Raw genomic sequence first — 20,822 nt, 5'->3', positions numbered from 1 at the left:
TTTATAATATTCCAAGTTTGTAACTGCATATTACAGCATTCTAAGTGATTTTGTATTTTGGTGGCACCTTGGAATATGCTGATTTCTCTTCTCTGTACAGGAGCTTTACAGATCACCATTCAAAATAAACAACACTGCAAAGAGAAGCCATTCTATGGAGAGGCAGACAGGGACTACTTCTATAAATCTAACTGCTTCCAGGGAATGTCATTATAAAGCAGCACACTTACACACTTATCTCTCGTAGAGAACATCCAGAATGTTAAAACTATTCTTTTCACCCCACAGTCATCTGTTGAAATCCTCACGCTTCTTCCAGGATGAAGAGTGTCACCTCTTTATGATGCTCATTCCCTTTAGAGCATGGCTACCCAAATATCAGACTTGCAAAGACATTAGAGAAACTAAAGCAATGGGTGAGGAAGAAATTCATCAATGTAAGGGTGCACATTCATCAACAAAAGCTTTGATACACTTGTGGTAGCAAGTGAAGTCTCTCTCTCTCTCTCTAGATCTTGCAGAATAATTATGATATAAATTATTTCTATTTTGTACATATATATATATATATTTTACTAAAGGAATAGAATATGAACTTTTCACTGTCAGACCTTAAACTATTTGATCATTGCACTGGCAGGTACTAAAGTCTGTTTATACAGAGCCATTCATCCAGAGCTACTTTGCATGTTGAATTAGGAATTTGTATCTGAATTCCGGTTGAATTACAATGATGTTATTTTGAAAATATATTCAAAATATATTTTGGAATATATTTTGAAATATATTTTGGTTTTGGAGTATTATTCCACCATTTACGCTGATATTTACATTTATATCTTCCGTCTTTACAAAAGTGCTTTTGTTTGTTTACATTTGTGACTGGTATTTGATAAACAAGCCAATAAAATATTTTTGTAATCCTGCTTTCTTTTGTGTGTTTAGAATTCATATGTAGTCTTCATTTGCATTAATTGTGTAATTTTTAATTTATTTGTGCTAAAAATTTCTGATTGCCTTATTTTTAAAACATATTATGTCAATGAAATCAAGAAACAAATGTTCTGTTAAGTTAAATGTCTAAGTTCATATCCTGGAATAAAGAAAGGACATTACTGAAGAATTAGTTGCCTTTTTTCCTCTTTCATTTGAAAAGTCTAATGAAAAGTAAATATGGTAGAAAGAGTTAATAAGTGTCATCACATAGGGAGGCCAAAAGACTGCTGGATGAAGTTACAGAGCTCTTTCTGTAAGTTTGTGATATTTGGAAGTCCAGTGTAAGTTTCTGAACAGGTACCTTAGTCACTAAAACTCCATCCTTGAAGCAGAAGTTTTTTTGATAGATTTTGCTGTTTCTGGTTGACAACACTGCTTTCCATTCGCTCAGAGCAGTCCTGTCAAGTACTCAGCAATGTGATCCTCTTAGGCTAAACCTGTTTCCAATATCACAAGCTTAGAGCTGAGTAACTTCTAGTTTTGGTATTGTTTTAGAAATGTCTTTTCTCACTGTTGCGGGAAGAGATTAATTTGTAAGCCAGCTTTTTTTTCTTTTTCCTCTTTGACTAGGGAACACCTTAAATTAAGTCACTTATAAAACCGTTTTTTGAATGCAGTGGATGTCCTGGAAATATCACTATTCTATTATGGGAAAATAGAATCCAAATATGACACAGTGGGTAAGCCTGCAAACTGATCTTTTGATGCATAACTAATACACAGAGAAAAACCAGGTGGTGTTCTTATAAGTACAGCATGATAATGAGCTCATTACAAGGATCTTCAGTTTTGATGTCAGCACTCTGAAGATACTGATCAATAATAAAGGCTTATTTTGTAGGAGTTCAAATATGATATTCAAATATGTATAACAGTGCAAATGTTTCTAAAATATCTCAGGTTCTCCACTAGTCATTTTTAATTATCTCACTAATCTTTACTCTTTTAAAGTTAAGCATCTGGTCTAGAGACTATTTAGTGAAAACGTCACTTCCCCTGACACTGATTTTAGAATGGGACAAAAAACCTTTTTATCATATTTACTTCATCCCTTTGAACATAGAAAAAACCTTGATGCATGTTTTGTCAAAATCCAGCTAAAATGAAAATCATTGTCTTTCTAGATAATTTATCAAAGAGAAAGTCACATGAATTTTCTCACTGATTGTTTGCATGATGAATTTTCAGAAAGTAGCAGTATTAAATCTCATTTATGTGTATATAATGAGGTCATGTGGCTGGGAGCTGAAACTAGATGCATTCAAAATGGAATGCTAAACATGATTATTGAAAATCTCAGTTAAACTAGAGATAAGTTTGTTCTGTTGTCATTCAATTTTCTGTATTAAGCTCAGCTGCCTGAAACATTCCTATGCGATAGTTTAGGTAAATGAGAAGTACAAACCTGATGGAAAGATCACATATAAAAATCTATTACCTTTTTTTACATGGGAGGTGTGATGACATTATATGTTTAGTTTCTTCTAGCCTTAAGAGTCCATAAAATGATTTTTAAACCACGCTTTTCTTTTAGACAAGAAAAAATTAATGTCAAATTGTCAAAGTGATATAATTTATATACAAATTATTCTGGCTCTACACAGTATTTTTATTCCTCATATTTTTTACTAAACCTTAATAATTCATAATCTACAAAAATAACTTTTTCCTGCTCTATAGACATATTTAATCATTTGAAGTTGATAATTTAATTTATTTTATTTTATGAGATTTAACAGTGATTTCAATCAATATGCAATATTTAAGGTCCTTTAATATGAGATATATTAGTATAAAGACAATACAAAGTATTATTCAGCATTATAATGATCCAGGCAGTGAGGAATAATCATCTACACTTGTTCTAAGGGATTTTTTAAATATATATATTTATTATCAGATTATGCATTTTGGATGTTTCTTCCAGAGCATTAGCAGACCAGGGATTTGGCTACAATCTCCTTTGTTCTAGAGTCATGGATATAGCCTTTGAAAGCCTGGTCAGCTCCACAAATTTACCGGTGACCTTCTCTTCAGGTAAAAAAGTGCAAAAAGACAAATTGAAAAGGGATTGTAGTAGGGCACTTTAAAAACACCTTTCCATAAAATGATGAGTGAATATGAAATAATTCTGATGACATCATCCATATAATGAAAGTTAAAATATAGATCTGTTTTCTTGGAAAATACCTACAATATCTTCTTTAATATATGTCATAAATTTATTTTTTAAAAAAATCTAGGAAAGAGTTAGGCTGTTGATTTCTATGCCTGTAATGAAATTATTTCCTCAGTGTTTCCTAAGTGTCTTACAATGTCTAATTGTCTTCAGCTGGAGAGGAGAGGTAAAGGACTAACATATTTGGCTTTCGACACCGAAATATTTCTGTTCTTAGTAACTCTGCCGAAAAGACTCAAAGTTATTGAATTTCAAATTGCAGTTTAATTCATTACTCTCATTGAGACCATCTAAAGGCAAATCATAAATCAAAGCCATGATGATCTTTTGGATAGAAATGTTCTGGTTCTGTGACATCAGTCATAGCTGTAAAATGGCTCTCAGATTTTTGCTTCTCTTTCTCACAGCAATATTAACCAGAAAGATTGAAATAAAACTCACTCCAGTTGGAATATTAGTGTTTGATTTTTTTTTTCCATTAGTAGAATTTATAAATCTTGGAAATGTCTTCAAATTCAGAGCCTGTCATTTAGCTTGCAAGGAACGCAAATAAAACTAAAAGAATCTTCTCATACTTATTTTTTTTTTTTATAGCTCAACTAGGGAAAGGAACATCCATTGTAGATTTATGCAAAATGTGATTTTGTTACACCAGTGAGATTAGCAATCAAAAAACTCTCATGAAGTTCAAAGAAGTATTCAAATTTCAAGCAATAATTGTATAAGCTTTTCAAGTAGTCTGAAGAATTTTCAAATTTCTGTACAGTTTTTAAAATATTATTCTTATGACTTTTATTTGGACTTAGACCATCCTTCACAGGATTCATCAGGTGCTTTGAAAATGTTATGAGAAAATTATTATTAGCTATGCATGCCATTTGAACATGCCAGGAGGTTATATCCAACATTAATAGGTTACTCAGGTCTATTTACACCTAGTAAAGATTCATTGTTTTTTAATGTAGAATTTCCTCTGTCATATCAAATAGGTAACTGAAAAATTTTGCCAAAAAATATTTCACATGAGCAGAAACTAGATTTTTCTTGAAAAGGTCTTTTCCCTTTAAATTCTATTATAAAAGACAGAAAACATTGCTCATAATAATTGAATCTTTGAACACTAATCATATAAAGTGATTAAACTATGTAATCTCCCTTTTGGACAGAAAAAGCTTATTTATTAGGAATTTATTTCCAGATTATTTACATCATCTTGAATTTAAGATACTTAGCTTACTTATGTTAAATCTGGTAATACTAATAAGGCTATCTTATAAGGATCTCAATTCATTATGTATCCTAAATAACCTTTTTATATTTATCTGTATTGTTTTATATCTTTCTTTAGGGAACTGTTGTTATTGCTTAATCATTACAGTTTAAAACAGAAAAATAGCAAAAAACCCAAAAGTAGTAGCTCCTAAGTGCAGTTCCACACCCCATAGCATCAATAAAATCTTCTCTTGAAGAGATGGAAATTTTACCTGTACATTGTTTGGATCTCTTGTAATCAAACACAGACCAGTGGACTCTGAGCTGGTCATCTTAAAATCCTTTTAAAACCAATGGAAAGAGGCACTTATAGAGATTCTACTGGACTTGACCTTAAAATTGCTCCCTTATTCTGGCAGTACAAAAATAGGTTTGCTAATTTATCTATTTACCCACTTATTTCAGAACAATAAGTTGGACTGGAAATATTTGAGATTTTTACATGAAGATAAATCTGTGGCATAGACTCTGTGACCTTACTTTACAAACAAGTGCAAGAGAGGATTTTTTATTCTCTAGAGGTATATTAACTCTTAAAAATATTGTAGCTTTGCATTTTTTGTAATATTGAGAATCACTTGAAACTATTTGGAAACGTTGAAACATATAGTAAGGACCCCAGTCAACTTTCTTATGCCTGTGGCTTACAGTTGTTTGAGTGCCTGACTAAAGCTATAGGTTATGAGCTATTGGCCTTTGAATTTGATTATTTGGTCCTAACACTTTTATCATTGCTGCTAAATAATTTCTTAAAAACAATAATGTGATTATTAAGCAGCTCTGATCTCATAAAGATGAGAATTTCTCTTTTTGTGTGAAGAAGCGATCATTTGGGATTTACAGAATTTGTTTTGAATTTTCTGAAGCCACTCATATATAGAATTATTTTTTCCTTGCCATTAACCATAACAAGTTATTTTAAGGCTTCATATCACAGGACTAAGAAAACGAGGCTAACAGTGACCCTAAAGCTCTCAGCAACAGAAAAATGTTGCCTTCTGAACTCGCTTGTGCACACAGACACAGAAGGCAGTGGGATTGCTATTGAAACCTTCCTGTGGCTCCCTGATGTGCTTGGACCACTGTAGGTCCAACAGCTGTAAATATTTTCTCTTCTGAGGAGGTTACAATGTACAGCAAGCCCTAGATACCTCAACAAAATTTGAAAAGGTAAATCGAAATGTAGCAAATGAAGGTGATTAGACTATTTTCTAGAAGGCACACAAGCCCCAAAAAACTCATTCATACGAAGAGATAATGTCCAGCTTCTGAACTTCCTTAAATGTTAATAGAGAGTGAGAGGTTGTGAGAGCTTTGAAAGGAAGTATAATTCATGTCTGTGTTAATCTTATTCTTCCTTAGGTATCTCCTGATAACCATGAATGAAAATGGGATGCATGATATGCAGTTGCTCTTTGAGTTTTAACCGGTGAATGTAATTGGTAACCAGAATAAAAAGACCAGACAAATTCTGAAATAGATAACCAGAGATGCAATTCAGTCTTTTTGGCCTTGCCTGTATATTTGGCACCCCAAACAATCCCGCTAAAGGTATTAAAAACACTGAAAAATTGTCATTGACCTAAATGTTGAGTAGCAAATATTCACTATTCTGGAACTGAAATGAAGAGCTCTCATGTAGATGTAAGTAACATATCTGACAGGATGCCTGCAGTGGGGCAGGTAAACAGCTTACAGAGCAGTATTTGTTCTGCCTTAAATGTGATATTAAGTAATGAAACCTGCAGCATGGAGGTAGGATAAGGATAACACTGTGTTGATGTAATGGGTCTGAGAAATAAAAGGTATGTTCCTTTAGGCGCACAAGCACTTTTTTTGTTTTGATTTATTGCTTTAAAACTTACACTGTAATACAATGGCAGATGTGAGGTAATTTGGAAATAACAATTATTAACAAGAGTAAGGAAAAACTAATGATGCAGTGTTCTTGGGTAAGCAGAAGTCTGGACAAATGATCTCTCATTATAAAAGCAGAAGAGCATAACAGGCTACACTACCCAATCTTGAGGCTAGCCTGAAACTTACTGCTAAAAAAACCCCAAACCCAGATATTGTTGAAAAAAAAATAATTCCAACCCATTATCAGATCTCAGATTGAACATTTTCTTGATATGAACCTGAGATGCTGAGATGCATTCTGAAAGATAGGAGAAGTGTTCAGTTCAGCCAAGCTCTTACTATTTCTTCAAAAGAAAATAGTCTCATTCCAGGAGAAATTCTTGGAAACAATTCTGAAAAAGAAAGATTGGAGAACAAATTGCATCTCTTGCAGAAGGAGAAGACTGTAAGAGCGACTCTGCCCTGGAACATGGATGACAAGGAAAAGAACTTTGATTAAAAAGGACGCTTTGTCTTATTACATGGACAATGATTTTGACCTAAAGATTTGATTGTTTGATATCATTAAAGAGTTGATGTTCTTCTGTTTGTTTTATGGCTTATATTTAATATGCCACTTAATGGACCTGCTGATTATACCTGTATGGAATGCATGAGGTTATTTTATGTGTACTGAAGTGCATTATGGCCACTTACTGGCACTTAGCAGTATTAGCTACCTCACTATAACTAATATTGACCTTTAGCTTCATATTGTGAAGAACTGAGGAACTGCCAAGACTCATTTTTTTTCCTTACAAAATAGAGAACAATCTGTTTCAGTAGTTGCACTTCCAAGTGCAAATTTAGCTTCAGTGTCCTCTGTTACCCGTGAAATTCATACACTGAAAAAAAGTGTGTGCTTGCAAATATAGTTCAAAAGGACATTTATAATTAACTCTCCTGAGGTGTGTATTTGGTTGGTGTTTTAGTTCCCCCCTGCATGGGTTGTTTGCTACTAGTAGTAGTATGAGTAGTATTAGTACAAAAACCTCTTATTTGCACCTCCTGAGACTTTTGAGGCCAGTCTGGGTATATATTCTTTGGCTTAGATCACAATCTGAAATATTCAGAGTAGGACCATTCATATGCAAATCCCTCATCTTATTCTGGACGAATGTGTCTGCTAAACAGTGGCAGCATTTGGATTTTACAAAGTTTTTGGCCCTGGCTAACTTCTCTTTTTCTGTCCCTTTAAAAAGCAGTGTAAAGAATCAGTAGTACAAACCACTGCAGGTTATATGTTCTAGAATTGAGATACTATGGCATAAAAGATTACATAGTATACTGCACCAAAGAAAAGATTCTGGGAGTAGAAGCCTGTCCTTTTGCTTGACGTGACTCTTATAAAGTATATTTTTATTGTAAAAGCTGATTGAAATTTCATTTTTTTTCTCACACTACAGTATCCTATTTTATTACAGCCTATCTTTTTAGATGGGTATGGATTTTACTCAATTGACTGCCCAGTCATCTGCTGCCATTTTAGATATTTATTCTTGACGTCTTGTGCTAGTTTTGAATAGTATAGAGTTATTTTATTCCTAGAAGTTTCTATGGTGCTATGATCTGGATTTGTAATGAAAACAGTGTTGAAAATGCAGAGATGTTTTAGCTGCTGCTGATCAGCTCTTTCACAATGTCAGTTTCTTGCCTATCTCATTTCCCCACCGGTGATCGGGATGGCAAAGCACAAGGAGTTGTGTTTGGGGGGACGCAGGCACGACAGCTGACCTCACCTTACTGAAGGGTTATCCCATTCCATATGGCATCATGATCAGTAAATAAAACTGGGGGATGAAGGAGGAAGGGCAGATGTTGGGAGTGATGATCTTTGCCTTTCCACACCACCATTACACGGCGGGAGACCCTTTTCCCTGGGAATGGCTGAAATTCTGCCTGCCTGCCCATGGGAAATGGTGAATGAATTCTTTGTTTTGCTTCTTTTGTGTGCATGGCTATTGCTTCACCTATTAAAATATTTTGAATTAAACCCATGAATTTTCTAGCTTTTAACTCTCTGATTTTCTCCTTCAGCCCTGTGTAGAGGATGAGGAAGGAGCTGTGTGGGGGTAAGCTGCAAGTGCAGAGTTAAGCCACAGACACATGCAGAGGATACATGCTCTTTTGTAGTGGCACCTAATGCTAGTAGTAGCACCTGGATGCTAAGCAGGACAGATTTGGGCGTTTCAAGTGGAATTTCCAGGTGTGGAAAAGTGAACACCCAATGTACTTGGCCTTTATTCAGAGAAATTAAACTTTCTGGCTTGCTTTAGTCTGACCATTATCTTTTCAGAAGGTCCACAGAAGGCTTCATGTGAATAAATAAATAAATAAAACATGTAGCAAATTATGAGGGAAGAAACCCCAAAACAACAAAATAATAACAAATAATCCCACAGTAATTCCATATGATTGTCTTTTTTGACATTTACATTGTATATTCTTTCAGAAGTGACTCATCTGTGCATAATTTGGGTTAGGACATGGGTTCTCAGAGAAAAAAATTGTTTTCAAATTGAGTTTACTTACAATGAAATCCTATTTTGAGGGCGGGGGAGGAAGGAGAAGGAGGAGTTGGTCATGCTTGCATGCACCCAATTTGCAAATGTACACTTCTAATTGGTTTTGCACAACTCCTGGGCTAGGCAAAGGTCTCAGATAGCAGGATACTCATTAAACTGTTATTTGAAATTGCTTCCTCTGAAGAAAATAAGGAGGGGGTAAATCAAAATTGTAACCTTTGTTAGTAAATAGCAATGAACATTCTGGGAAACAGCTTTTAAAATAATTGGTATAGTATGTTGATATTTAGAAGAGAAAGGAAGTAAAAAACTCCTAAAGAAAAATATGAAATGCTGAAAAACATATTCTTTTGTTTTTGTTTTTGTTTTTGTTTTTTTTTTTCTTGTGGATGCTCTTGGACACTCAGAATGCTAATAACTAGTCATTTGCATTTGTGTGCAGTAATTTTTCATCTGTGTTCTTTTATTTGTGCAATAGACGTCCTGGGAGACATACAGAACTAAAATTTACTAAATATCAGCAAGACTTAGGATTCATGTTTGCCTCTTTTTAAGAGGCAAAAAATTATTTGTGTAGGAATGTTTTTGGACTTTAAATCTTTAGAGGTGTCACCATTTTTCTTATGACTGTGGGCTTAGAGTGAAAGTATCTTCTCTGGTGTTAGTTTGGTGTGCTCCATTATTTGACGCTAGCTGGTCATGAAGCAAAGGGTCTTCAAAATATATTTTTTCATATTCTCTTCACAACTCAACCTGAAGAAACTCCATGGCATTATCAGCAAGAACACCAGAGAATCTCAGGTCAGACATGTTACACCTGTCCTCCTGTTCATTCTTCCTACATGCAGAGTATTCTAAACTGGGCTTATGCTGTTTGAACTATCAGATTAAATGGTATTCCATGATTCTGTAGTCAGTATCTTAAGGATAAACACATTTGAGAACACCCTCAAAGCTTTTACTCCTTGCTCTAAACCAACAAATTCAAAACTGTAATTGAGCTGCGTGAACTTAAAAGGAAAAAAAAAGGGGGAAAATGGCAGCCAGGCATACACAATGTTTCAGAGTACCGAAATAGTCTGGAATGCCTCCATCCTTCCTTTGGTTCAAATTTATTCTTTGCAATTTATGGCATTCTTCCATAGAAGTAACATCAGAGGTAGTTATTTACACGAAAAAATGAAATATTAAGTAAAGGACTCTCTTAGTTATACATTCCTTTAATCCTGAGGCTGCAGAATTTCATTTATGTTCCATAGATTTAATGCAAATCTAATCTAGGATACATTTCACCCATCATAAATTATCTTTAGGGGCTCTCCTGCAGCTCAAGATCTAGGCTATTTCCTATTAGCAAAATTTCTTCATCAGAAGTGCAGTTGTTCATGATCTTTTGCATGGGAAAGCATATAAATATAAAATTAACTACCATTTTAGGTCTATTACTGGAGTGTTAAGACTTCAGCAGGTGCAATAGGTTTCTAGGATAGATTTTATTTACAGCAATATACAATGCTTCTCTGTGATGGTCATTATCTGTATGAATACACCTAATGGCAGCAACAGTTGAGAAGATATTGAATTACATGATTGAATTAATTGTACCAGTAAATTAATTTTTAATTCTAGTCATATGTTATATGGTCAGTCAAGGGAACTGCACAGCCACCCACATAAGTCAGCTTTTGAGTTTTTTGTTTATTTGTTCTAAAGGCAGAAATTGACACTCTTTTGTAATAAAGCCAACCTGCACGAATCTTGGTTACACTGAACATTTATCTGCTATTTCTTTCATAATCTACCCTAGGAAGAAAAATCAAATTATGGTTTCATTCACAGTTTTCCTCTGGCTCTGAGGTGTCTTCACCTAAATTCCAGAGAGTTGCTACTTTTTTTCCAGGTATTATCATCTGAGATACTGCACCACAGCATTAGAAAAGCTGACTCGAAAATTACCTCTATTATTCAGCAGAAGAAATGGTTTTCTCTCTGTCTCTTTGAAGGAATTCCCGGAAACCGAATATACCTGGGTTTTTAAAGCTCAGTCTCAGTTTATGAGACATCTAGATAACTGTTGGCATGATTAGTGATTCTTAAATGAAATATATGCACATTCAATATGTTTGCTATGTTTACAAAGAAAATATAGTAGCAAAACTTCAATTACTAGTATGCTTTTGATAAAGAAGTGAGGCAGAGTTACCTAAAATTCATTTCTATCTCTATGTGAAGAGTGTGTATTATCAGATACATAATAGTTAAATGATTGCAATTGTTCAATTACCTATGAGAATTTTTATTGAATTTCAGATAGTTTAGGCTATGGTAAATACTTTAAATTCACACCTTATTAGATTTCATTAAAAAAAAAATTAAATTTAAAAGTAAAATTTTAAAAGGCTGAATGAGGATAGCTCTAAAACTAGCATTTTCAAATTTTAAAACATAAAACACCATAGCCTATGACCATTCATATTACACATTGTCTAACATCTATGGTCAAGACAGCATCAGGATAAGAACATGCATGCTTTATAAAAAATAAATATAGGAGTTTTCTATCCTGAATTCATATGTCTGCATTTTGTAAAATTATTCTCAAATTAAGAAGCCTCACATCACTGGTTTTCTGTGAAAATAATTCCTCTGAGTCTGTTTTTCAGTGTCTTAAAATGTAACCTATGACCATTCCTCAGTTATTTGGGAAATCAGCTTCACAAGAGAAGTTTTATCAAAGGTATTAATCTAGGAAAATGCCTAAATTTAGGAAATGTAAGGTTCATATTACCTTCAGAAATTAGTCTAAGCTAAAATGTTGGGATCCCTTAAAATCAGCTGCTAGGCTGTAGGTCTATCCTCTGCTTCAAGGTTCTTTCATTTTCTGGGGCTTGATACACATCTGGGACACTCTCCTGACCTGACTCAGGTCAGGATCTCACTGTTTTCCTCTTTAACACACTGACATCCTAGCTGATCTATCCAGCTTAAACTGGGAACCTACATTCAAAATGGCTAGAGCCAAGTAATCATTTACTGAACTACAGAACTGAGGATTATAACGACCTCAAACACCCATCTGGTTATTTCCTTAAAAAATTAATAAGAAGAATTTGTCAAAAATAAAAAATGCCTCAAATATCTATTAAGGAGGGGTTTCTTTTGGTACTATACTTTTAAATGCCCAGAAAAGAAATCCCATTATCTTCCATGGAAGGCCATTTTTGTGCACAAAACCCTGCCATTTAAAAAGAGCTAAATTCTAATTTAAAATTTCTTCTCTAAAATTAAGCCAATTTATCTGTTCCACTGACCATGAAGCACAATGGAGACTATGGAAAAAATGCCTTAGTGAGAAGCTACTTTCATGTATTTCTATTCATTTTTTTTTCTTTAAAAACTGTTCCTTTTATATAAATATTTCATGGAGATCGTAGCGTTCTTGTGACTGTCCTGTGGGCTCTCTTCTGTTTTCCTTTATCCTTAAACTATCTTCCCTGAAAATGGAAAGAGTACTCTAGCTAAGGCCCTTATCAGTGCTGAATAGAGTGGAAAAGTTTATTTCAAGTATCTAATTTACAATTTTATTTCTTTAACCGTAGAGAAAAAAGGATTTAGTACATATCAAGACAGAGCATACAGCATGGTAATAACCTGTGTAATAGATCCACTCAGATAGGTTTCACCCAAGTCTTAAACGAGAAAATATTTTAAAGTGGCCTTAGCAGAACTTTCTACTGCCCTTTCAAATGCTAAAAAATACTTTTGGGCACCTTTGCAAGACCTTTGGTTCTTTGACTACAATCATACCTCCCCTTTAATGGTAGATGACCTTTGAAGCAGTAATTTTTTCCAGTTCAATTTTATACAGTTATTATGTTATTCAGAAATTTCTGATCTATCAAAAAAACCCACGAGAACTCCTCAAAACTATTATCCTTGATAGACATACATTTTACTATATAAGAGTTTTTATTCCCTATATTTTTAGTATACATTATAAACTTTTCATTTTCTGTATTTTAAGACATTAGAAACTTTCTGGTGTCCTTTCATAATGTAGGTTCATTTGTTGTTTTGATTTTCTGCGCTGCAGCAAAAGCAGCAGACAACAAGCAGACCAGATAAGAGAAGGATTTTGTCAAGCAATACACACATATTAGACGTTTTTTGCACTCTCTATGAGTAGTTTTCTAAAAGTTCTCTCAATGTTTACTGGATAGCATATAATTATTTTCAGGTGTTCATTTCTGCACAGCTTGTTCTGCAGATGCCAATAGAAAACATGTAAGATTTTACTCATCCCAAACTCTTATTTAGATGGATATTGCTAAGAAGTTATTATTTTTCATAAATTTCTCAATGTATTTCTTGTCTGCTTTTTACCTTCTGAAAGTATGAGTGCTTTCCTAAAGATAATGAGTATACCACATAGAGGACCAAGACTGTCTGTCAAAGGAAAAGGTAATAACCATAAAATGTAATCATTAAGGAACAGTGCAAACATACCTAACAAAAAAAGCCCAGATGCCAAAGAAACTCTGAAATTCTGCTGCCTGTGGACTAGGCAAAACATTTTCAGAAAGATAGATGAGAAATGTGTGCATACATAGAGAGTAATTTATTGCCCGAAGGTTTGGCAGATACAGAGTCAATTGTTTTCAGACAGTGATGCTTCGTTAATCTGAATTTCTGCTGGGTCCTACAGGTTCAAAGGGGGAATATTTGCTGCCCACAGGTATCAGAGATATGCATCTGCCACCCACCTGAGCTCAGAGTGTACATTTGGTAAGCATAGAATGAGCCACCCACATTTGAATCACTGCTGGAAGGTGAATGTAGCACTTATCACCTCAGCAGAAGTTCTTGGGCATAAATTGCCTCAGACAAGAAAATTGTATTTAAGAGTACTCAGACAGAATAATCCTTGGATACTGAAAAGATAAAAAACTACATACATTCTGAATGCATACTTAAAAAAATTAATTTAATTCTGGTCACCACTTTAAAGATTTTCTCACAGCTAGGGAAGATATTAATGCCTCTTTTTCAAAAAATGAGAGTAAACCACTTATTCCTCATTAAATAGTGGGACTGAAACCACTTGTTTAAATCAAATGAAATTTTGAAAGCTGGGATTATAGGGTTGTCGCAGACATCTTTTCATGAAAATCCTTTCCTTAGGATTTTTTCCTCCAGAGAAGATGAGAGGCCTCAGGAACAAAATGTAAACAATGGTTATCTGCTGCTCTGGAATGCAACAGGTGGATCTTTGATTGGCCCATCTTGGATGTTTATAATTAATGGCCAATCCCAGCCCAGCTGGCTTGGACAGAGAGTCTGAGACAACTGCCTTTGTTTTCATTTTTTCTTTTCTATTCTTAGCCTAGCCTTCTGATGAAACCTTTCCTTTTATTCTTTTAGTATAGTTTTAATGTAATATACATCATAAAATAATAAATCAAGCATTCTGAAATATGGAGTCAGATCCTCGTCTCTTCCCTCAACATAAGACCCCTGTGAACACCATCACATAGGGTCTCCTGAAATCATTAAGTTGAGGTAGGGGTTTAAACATAAGGTTATATGACAAAAACCAACTTCGTACACACAAAGGAGCTCAGAATCCCAACAGCAGAAGGGACCCCAAGAAATACCCTGGTGAACTATTCCAAGGTGTCTCACAAGGGGCTATTGGCTTGTCAAAGGCCATCTGCGGAAATCGGAGAGGCAATGGGAGGCACTGTGGCAAGCTGTATCCCAAACTAAGGGCTCCTGAGAGCAAACATTCCACACATGCCTCTACCAGGGCTATCCCTGGAGAGCCTCAGCCCCATTTTACAAACATGGAAAGCACCATGAGGAGTCATTGGGAATAACAGAATTATGGAATAACTATGGTTGGAGAAGACATCCAAAATTATTGAGTCGAGCCTTTGACCATCATCTTGTCAACTAGATAATGGAACAAAGTGCCACATCCAATCATTTCTTGAACTTCCAAGCGTGATGACTTAATCACTTCCCTAGGCAGTCCATTCCAATGCTTAAAAAACTTTTCCATAAATAAATTCTTCCTGAAGTCCTACATGAACTTGCCCTAGTGCAGCTTGAGGGTTCTTCTCCTGCCGTTGGTTACTTGGGAGAAGATATTGATCTCCACATTGTTACAACCTCCTTTCCGGTGCTTGTAGAAAACCCATGAGTCTCCTTTTCTCCAGACGAAACGACCCGAGCTCACCCAGCCACTCTTCATATAACTGACTCCATTCATCAATTTCATTGTCTTTCTCTGGATTTGCTCTATCACCTCAATGTATTTCTTGAAGTGAAAGGCCAAAAACAGAACACAGTACATGGGTGCTGAGTACAGAAGGACAATCACTTCCCTGGTCCTTCTGGTCAAACTATTTCTGATACTAAATCATGCCAGAACATCATTTTGGATAAACATTCAAACTAATAGGGTTGTTACCTAGGTGTGTGAAACCTGGAGGTTTCCTGTGAGTGAAAAGCAATTCAGCATGACATAGGGCTTATTCTGAGATATTTAGAGAAGGAAAGGAATGAAAAGGAACAAAAGTGAGGGATTCAAGTGACTTTGGGAGGAAGAAACGTGAATAGAGAACAAAAGGAATAAAAAGGGATGTTGTTTGCTTGGCTATATCCTGCACATAACCAGCATGACACATCCAATCTTCTTATTAAATTCCTTTCTAATTTTTTTGTGTGTGAGAATTCTTAGTCTGTGTATGTGGGAACAGAGAAGGGAAACAGAGGGGTATTGTGTGCTCAGAGTCAGACTAGGAGACACAAATGTGTCTTTGATGCAGCGAGATGAACAAGTACAGGTGTGCAAGGAAATGTGAGATCTCTAGAAATGATGGATACAAACTAGTTGGGAAGAAGTGGATGGATTTGTCTCTGAGGGTCAGCCTTTATGTTTTTGAATTAGAGCACAGGGATACTCACTATGGGGACTGGGGAAGTCCTCATCAATTTTGTGTTTCTGCAATGGCCTATATCAGCAAAAAGAGTGGGACTGCAGCCTCAGGGTCTTGAATGTCCAGAAGCCAAGAGCTTGTGAGACTTTATGTGGTCCATGGACATTTACTCAACAGTGTCTGAGCCCAGCTTCTGGAAAGATCCGCACTGTATCTATTTATGTATATACTGTCATAAGTGGACTTCCATGTCTCTCTGCCAGAGAGGAGGAAGGATGAGGCCATTGAGAGTGTCTGGTTTTTTTGGCTCATCTGTTTGTGTGTGTCTAATCTGTGTGCCTGTTTGTGTATATATGGATATACAAGGTGGATGTGTGTGCTTGCTGAGAACACATCTGCAGCCTCACTGGTGAGACCTGGGGATATTGGAGCACATCTGCCCCACCACTCTTCAGCTGTTGAATATATTTCCTCTGACAGAAACTACATTATGCTGATAAATCAGACAAAAACAACAGAAGTAAAGAAAAAGCATCAGGAACTAGAGCCTTTGATGCCCTTTCACTCAACCCTGACTCATATGTTCCTATTCTCTACCAAGGATTTTATTCTTGCATTTACATTTGTCAGAAATGACAGATGACACAGTATGTCAGGTCTCCATGATCCCTTTTGTTGTAGTAGCTCTTGTAGCTTACACAAAATTTCTTTTGTAGAGAAATGTTAGGACAGAAATACTCCACATGCATCTGTGGAAAAAAAAGGTCAAGCAGTATATAGCTTTCCATTACTGTTACTGAAGAAATTTCAAACAGAAAGGGACAAGCAAAAATTACACATGTAAAGAATGATACCCTTAAGTTTTTCAAAGTTTCAGAGGACTTGTCTCTACTAGGAAGAAAATGTGTTCAGATATTAAGAATTTCCATTCTCCACCTCATAACCTGCCTGCAATCTAGACTTTGTTTAAATAATCTAATAGTTTAATTTAACTGATTTTTTTTGTAAGAATTAGGAGAGGCTTATTTGGATGAATGGGAGTCTTGGAGTCTAGTGCATGGGCACTAGAATTCGATTTTCTTTTCTACTTGACCTCTTCTTTGCCATGTTTTGGGTCATTGCAACACAACACTTGAAAACCTCATAGAACATCTCATGACATGCAGCATGTAGTCACAGACATTAAAATGTTACAGCAGCACTCCGAGGCAGACAGATATGTTATAGACGTTGTTTTTTAAACACTTTGAACTGAAAATTCATGCAAGTAATAATTACACGTTGTGCTTGCAGCAGCAGCACACGCATCCTCCAGATGGGCGGGGCATGTGCCGTGTGGGCACCAGGAGCACGCTCCAGAGCGAGCTGGCTTTCACCTGCAGGGCTGCAAGGCACTTGGTGTCCCTCCATCTCAGGACCTGCTCACAGCACCCTGCTCCTCTGTCACCCAGCTGCTACACTGATACTGCTAATCACTGTCAGAGCACAGGCTCTCATGCACAGACACTGTGTGCAGGAGCGCAGTCCTAGATGATTATGGGTGGTAAACCTGTGCTAAGCTTGTGCATTCAGCTAAATCCTCTTTAACCTTTTTGCCCTCCTCAACAATAAAGTTAAAAATTGTTCTCTTTGGGGAGTGTTTCAGTGAATTTCTAGACTAGGAATCAGCAGGGGCATATCACAAAAGGAAACTGAAGTGTCTCCTGTCTTCTATCTCAGACAATACAGCTTTTTTCGTGTGGTCTTAAAAAGAATTTATATTCTTCTAAATGACAATAATGGATGAGATGAATAGGTCATTCAGCTGCAGGATTGCTGAAGATTTTTCCAGCTATAATAAAATTATGAAGTCTGTGTCTTTTGGCTTACTTATAAACCTTTTCTGAGCAAAAGAAGAACAAGAGGTAGTAAAGTCAGATCCATAGCTGCAGAACAAGGTCTACTAAATGCAGTCTCAATGTGTTGCCTTCCTTTATTGGAGCTGTAGAAAGAGCCCTTTTGCTTTTGATAAGAAATAGTACTTACACAAGTAAATTTACCATGTGAAGAGAGAAGACAGGCATGGGAAAATATTAGCTCTGTTTTATAGGTAGAAAATCCAGAAAAAGTAAGTTTTTTTTCTCTCTGTTTACTACACCTAAGACAAAAATGTCATTTACTTCAGCCTGCAGATTTGTCTGTTTTGTCCAGAGACAGAAGGGTATGGGGGTTTTTGTCACCTTATCCAGCTCTGATTTGGCCCAGAGTAGTTCCATGAACTCCTTTCTGGAACTGTACATCTCCAGCACATGTCTCACATGCCAGACAGAAACTCAAAGGCACTGTTAAGCCAGAATAATTGCTGGGCAAAATAGCAGATTCGAAAATACTCATTGGAGTGTATTAACGATTTTGTAAAATGAAACTGCAATCCCAACTAAAACTCTACAGAATAAAGTCCAATATATTACTGTTCTGGAGAATAATGACTCTATATCTACTAGAGCTAAGAGTGTAATTTATCAACATTAGCCTTGATGGGGCATCCAGTGCAGTGTGATTGATTTAAATGTGTAGATTTTTAATGTTTTGAACAGGTGGCTAACTTAAAACAACAGTTTAAACTTTTATAGCATCTTATCATGCTGAGGCAGCTCATGGCGTTTTACAATGACATTAAAATTAAAATTTAATCTATCCTGCAGAGTTAATAATTAGCTAATGTCAGTTAAAAGTCAATGAAAACAAATCAGTCTTAAACATAGGCTGAAAAAAGGAGAAAATAGGGATCTCCTGATGTCAAGAGGCAATGAGTTCTGCCAAGCAGATGCATGGCAGTGGAAAGAGCAAGCACCCTAAGTGACATTTCAGAGGGGGCTAAAATTTTAAAAGATTAGTTTTGATCTTGGCTGCTAGGCCTTTTTGTGGCTTTCATTCACTTTTGATTTATATAGCACTGCAACAGTCCTTGGGGATGGGGTCAAGAGGTAGGTGGCCTATCTTTCAGCAGTCACTGGGATTCCACTTTTACTCTCTAGCCCAGCGCATTCCACGCTTGTTTCTGCAAAGTAATACAGGGACAAAAATGTAAAGATTCTTCAGCATCTCACAGCCAGTTATTTGGCTTTGAATTCCTTCCATCTAAATCGCACTTAAACAGTAGAAAAACAATCCCCTGACCTCTATGTTTTACAAGGAACAGGTGCCTGTTATTTTGAAAGGAGGGACATGTTGCATTAGTGCAGGAGAGGTTTCTGAGTTGTAAACCGGGTCTGACGTAAGTGCAGGATTTAAGTCTTGACCTTCTCTATTATATAAATCTTGCACAGCATGCTGTCTGTTCTGAATCCCATCTAATCCTCCCTGTGCATTGTATAGAGAATCTAGGTATTTTACTAAAGGCTATGGATTGTACTTAAGAAATGAGTTTTGTTTCTGCTTTGAACTAGTCATTGGTGATTCATTTCATTCTCTGTAAACTACTGAGAGGTCCCAGGAAACTAGTTTACTTTAGATCCCCAAGAACGTGTTGTGAGAGTTGGTGTTACAAGGTCTCCTTGCAATGTAGCCTTCAGATCAACTGTCTTATCCTTTTTCACCTGTAAAAAAAGGAAATCATAGTGTTTTCATTCCTTATTAGTCTGATTCTTACTCTCATCACAAATACTACCTATTACTTGCATGAAACCATTTAATTACCTTTGGACTGGGTTAAAACGTCAAAGGAAAAAGTGAGAATATAGTATGTTATCCTGCATTTGGTATCTTAATCCAGCTAACAGATGTAATGAAAGATGACAGTACGGTTACTGACATGTATATTCCCAGAACATCTGGAGAATTTGCTTTTACTCCTTGTTATTATGTGTGCTAGCCCAATTAAGCCATCAGAGGTATGGTACAGATCTGCCAATTCTCAAACAATGCAGGTGTAGCTCACAGAATTGACTTGCACTCTTCTTCCGTGGCTCTGGCTGCAGCTTCTCGTGGATAGCAGGGTGGAGCACTACCAGATGCTGCTGATCACCAAGCAAAACAGAGGCAGCCAGATAAATGAGGATGCTGCCAGCTCATAGATGTGCATGTTTACAGCCCCCCATGTCCCCCTGCTGCAGGTTACTGCCATACTGCTTTTCTTTTCCAGAAAGGAGAGTATGTTTTAAGCACATGTCGAGTGAAATATGGGAAATGCTCTGTATTTACAAATTCTAAAATCCCTCCATAAATCATCACGTAGGTGTATGTTAGACAAGAAACCTCTGTGAAAAAAAAAGCCCACAGTGATTTTTATTTGTTCAGCAAAGTTGCTGCATATCTTATGTGTAAGTGCATATATTAGCAGGAAAATGCATGCAAAAGTATGTGCTGAAGAAACAGCTCTCTGATTCTTGTCAAGCTGCCAATATTAACATTAGTCTTGTAGAATTTGGGCACCCTGTAGAGTTTTTATGTGTCATCCCAAATACCTAGTTAGTATTAGAAAATTTAATTAATAATAAGTTCAATTAGGTCAAGAGAGAGATTGTATCTGTGAAGTGTCTGATGGCAAAATCTTGGCAAAAGGAGACAGCTATTCAAGGGAATATCAAACAAGATACATGAATGCATAATTAAGGGGTGACAGAGGTCAGCAATTAACACTTGGTCATTTGTATTTCTTTCCTCAGGACAGGACAGTAGGATCAGAGGAGAAATTAAGTTCAAATATGACACAGGAAAAGAACAGAGGTACAGTTAATTTCAATTGTGCTTTAGAAACAATTTTAATACGCATGTTATGCTTTTTATTCCTTTTGTGTCATTCATTAGTGAACTGAAAAGATACAGATATGTTTTATCACTAAAGCATACAGAGACTGATTTTTCTATGTGATAATTACAAGGAAAAAATAAGTCTTAACATATTAAACTACTTAAGTACTATTTGCAGGTACTTGTATTTTGGAAAGATATTTGTAGAAGGAGAATTTGCTATAATTTAAAATTATTATTAAATGTCAGTAGTTCTAATAAGTGATTGATATCTAATTA

General features: G+C 35.8%; 1 long non-coding RNA gene across 4 annotated transcripts in view; it reads left to right on the top strand.

The window, feature by feature from the left end:
• LOC113459322 (uncharacterized) overlaps positions 1 to 20,822 on the top strand; it is a 78,194-nt gene that overhangs the window by 49,805 nt on the left and 7,567 nt on the right. For all 4 annotated transcript variants that reach the window (XR_012579052.1, XR_012579051.1, XR_012579050.1 and 1 more), the window contains one exon: positions 20,459 to 20,519. This is a non-coding gene — a long non-coding RNA (uncharacterized LOC113459322). The remainder of the gene's footprint in view (positions 1 to 20,458; positions 20,520 to 20,822) is intronic.

Source organism: Zonotrichia albicollis, chromosome 2, assembly GCF_047830755.1.
Source record: "Zonotrichia albicollis isolate bZonAlb1 chromosome 2, bZonAlb1.hap1, whole genome shotgun sequence".
NCBI lineage: Eukaryota > Metazoa > Chordata > Aves > Passeriformes > Passerellidae > Zonotrichia > Zonotrichia albicollis.
Note: the sequence above shows the minus strand (reverse complement) of the source record. Positions and strands in the feature narration are given on the sequence as shown.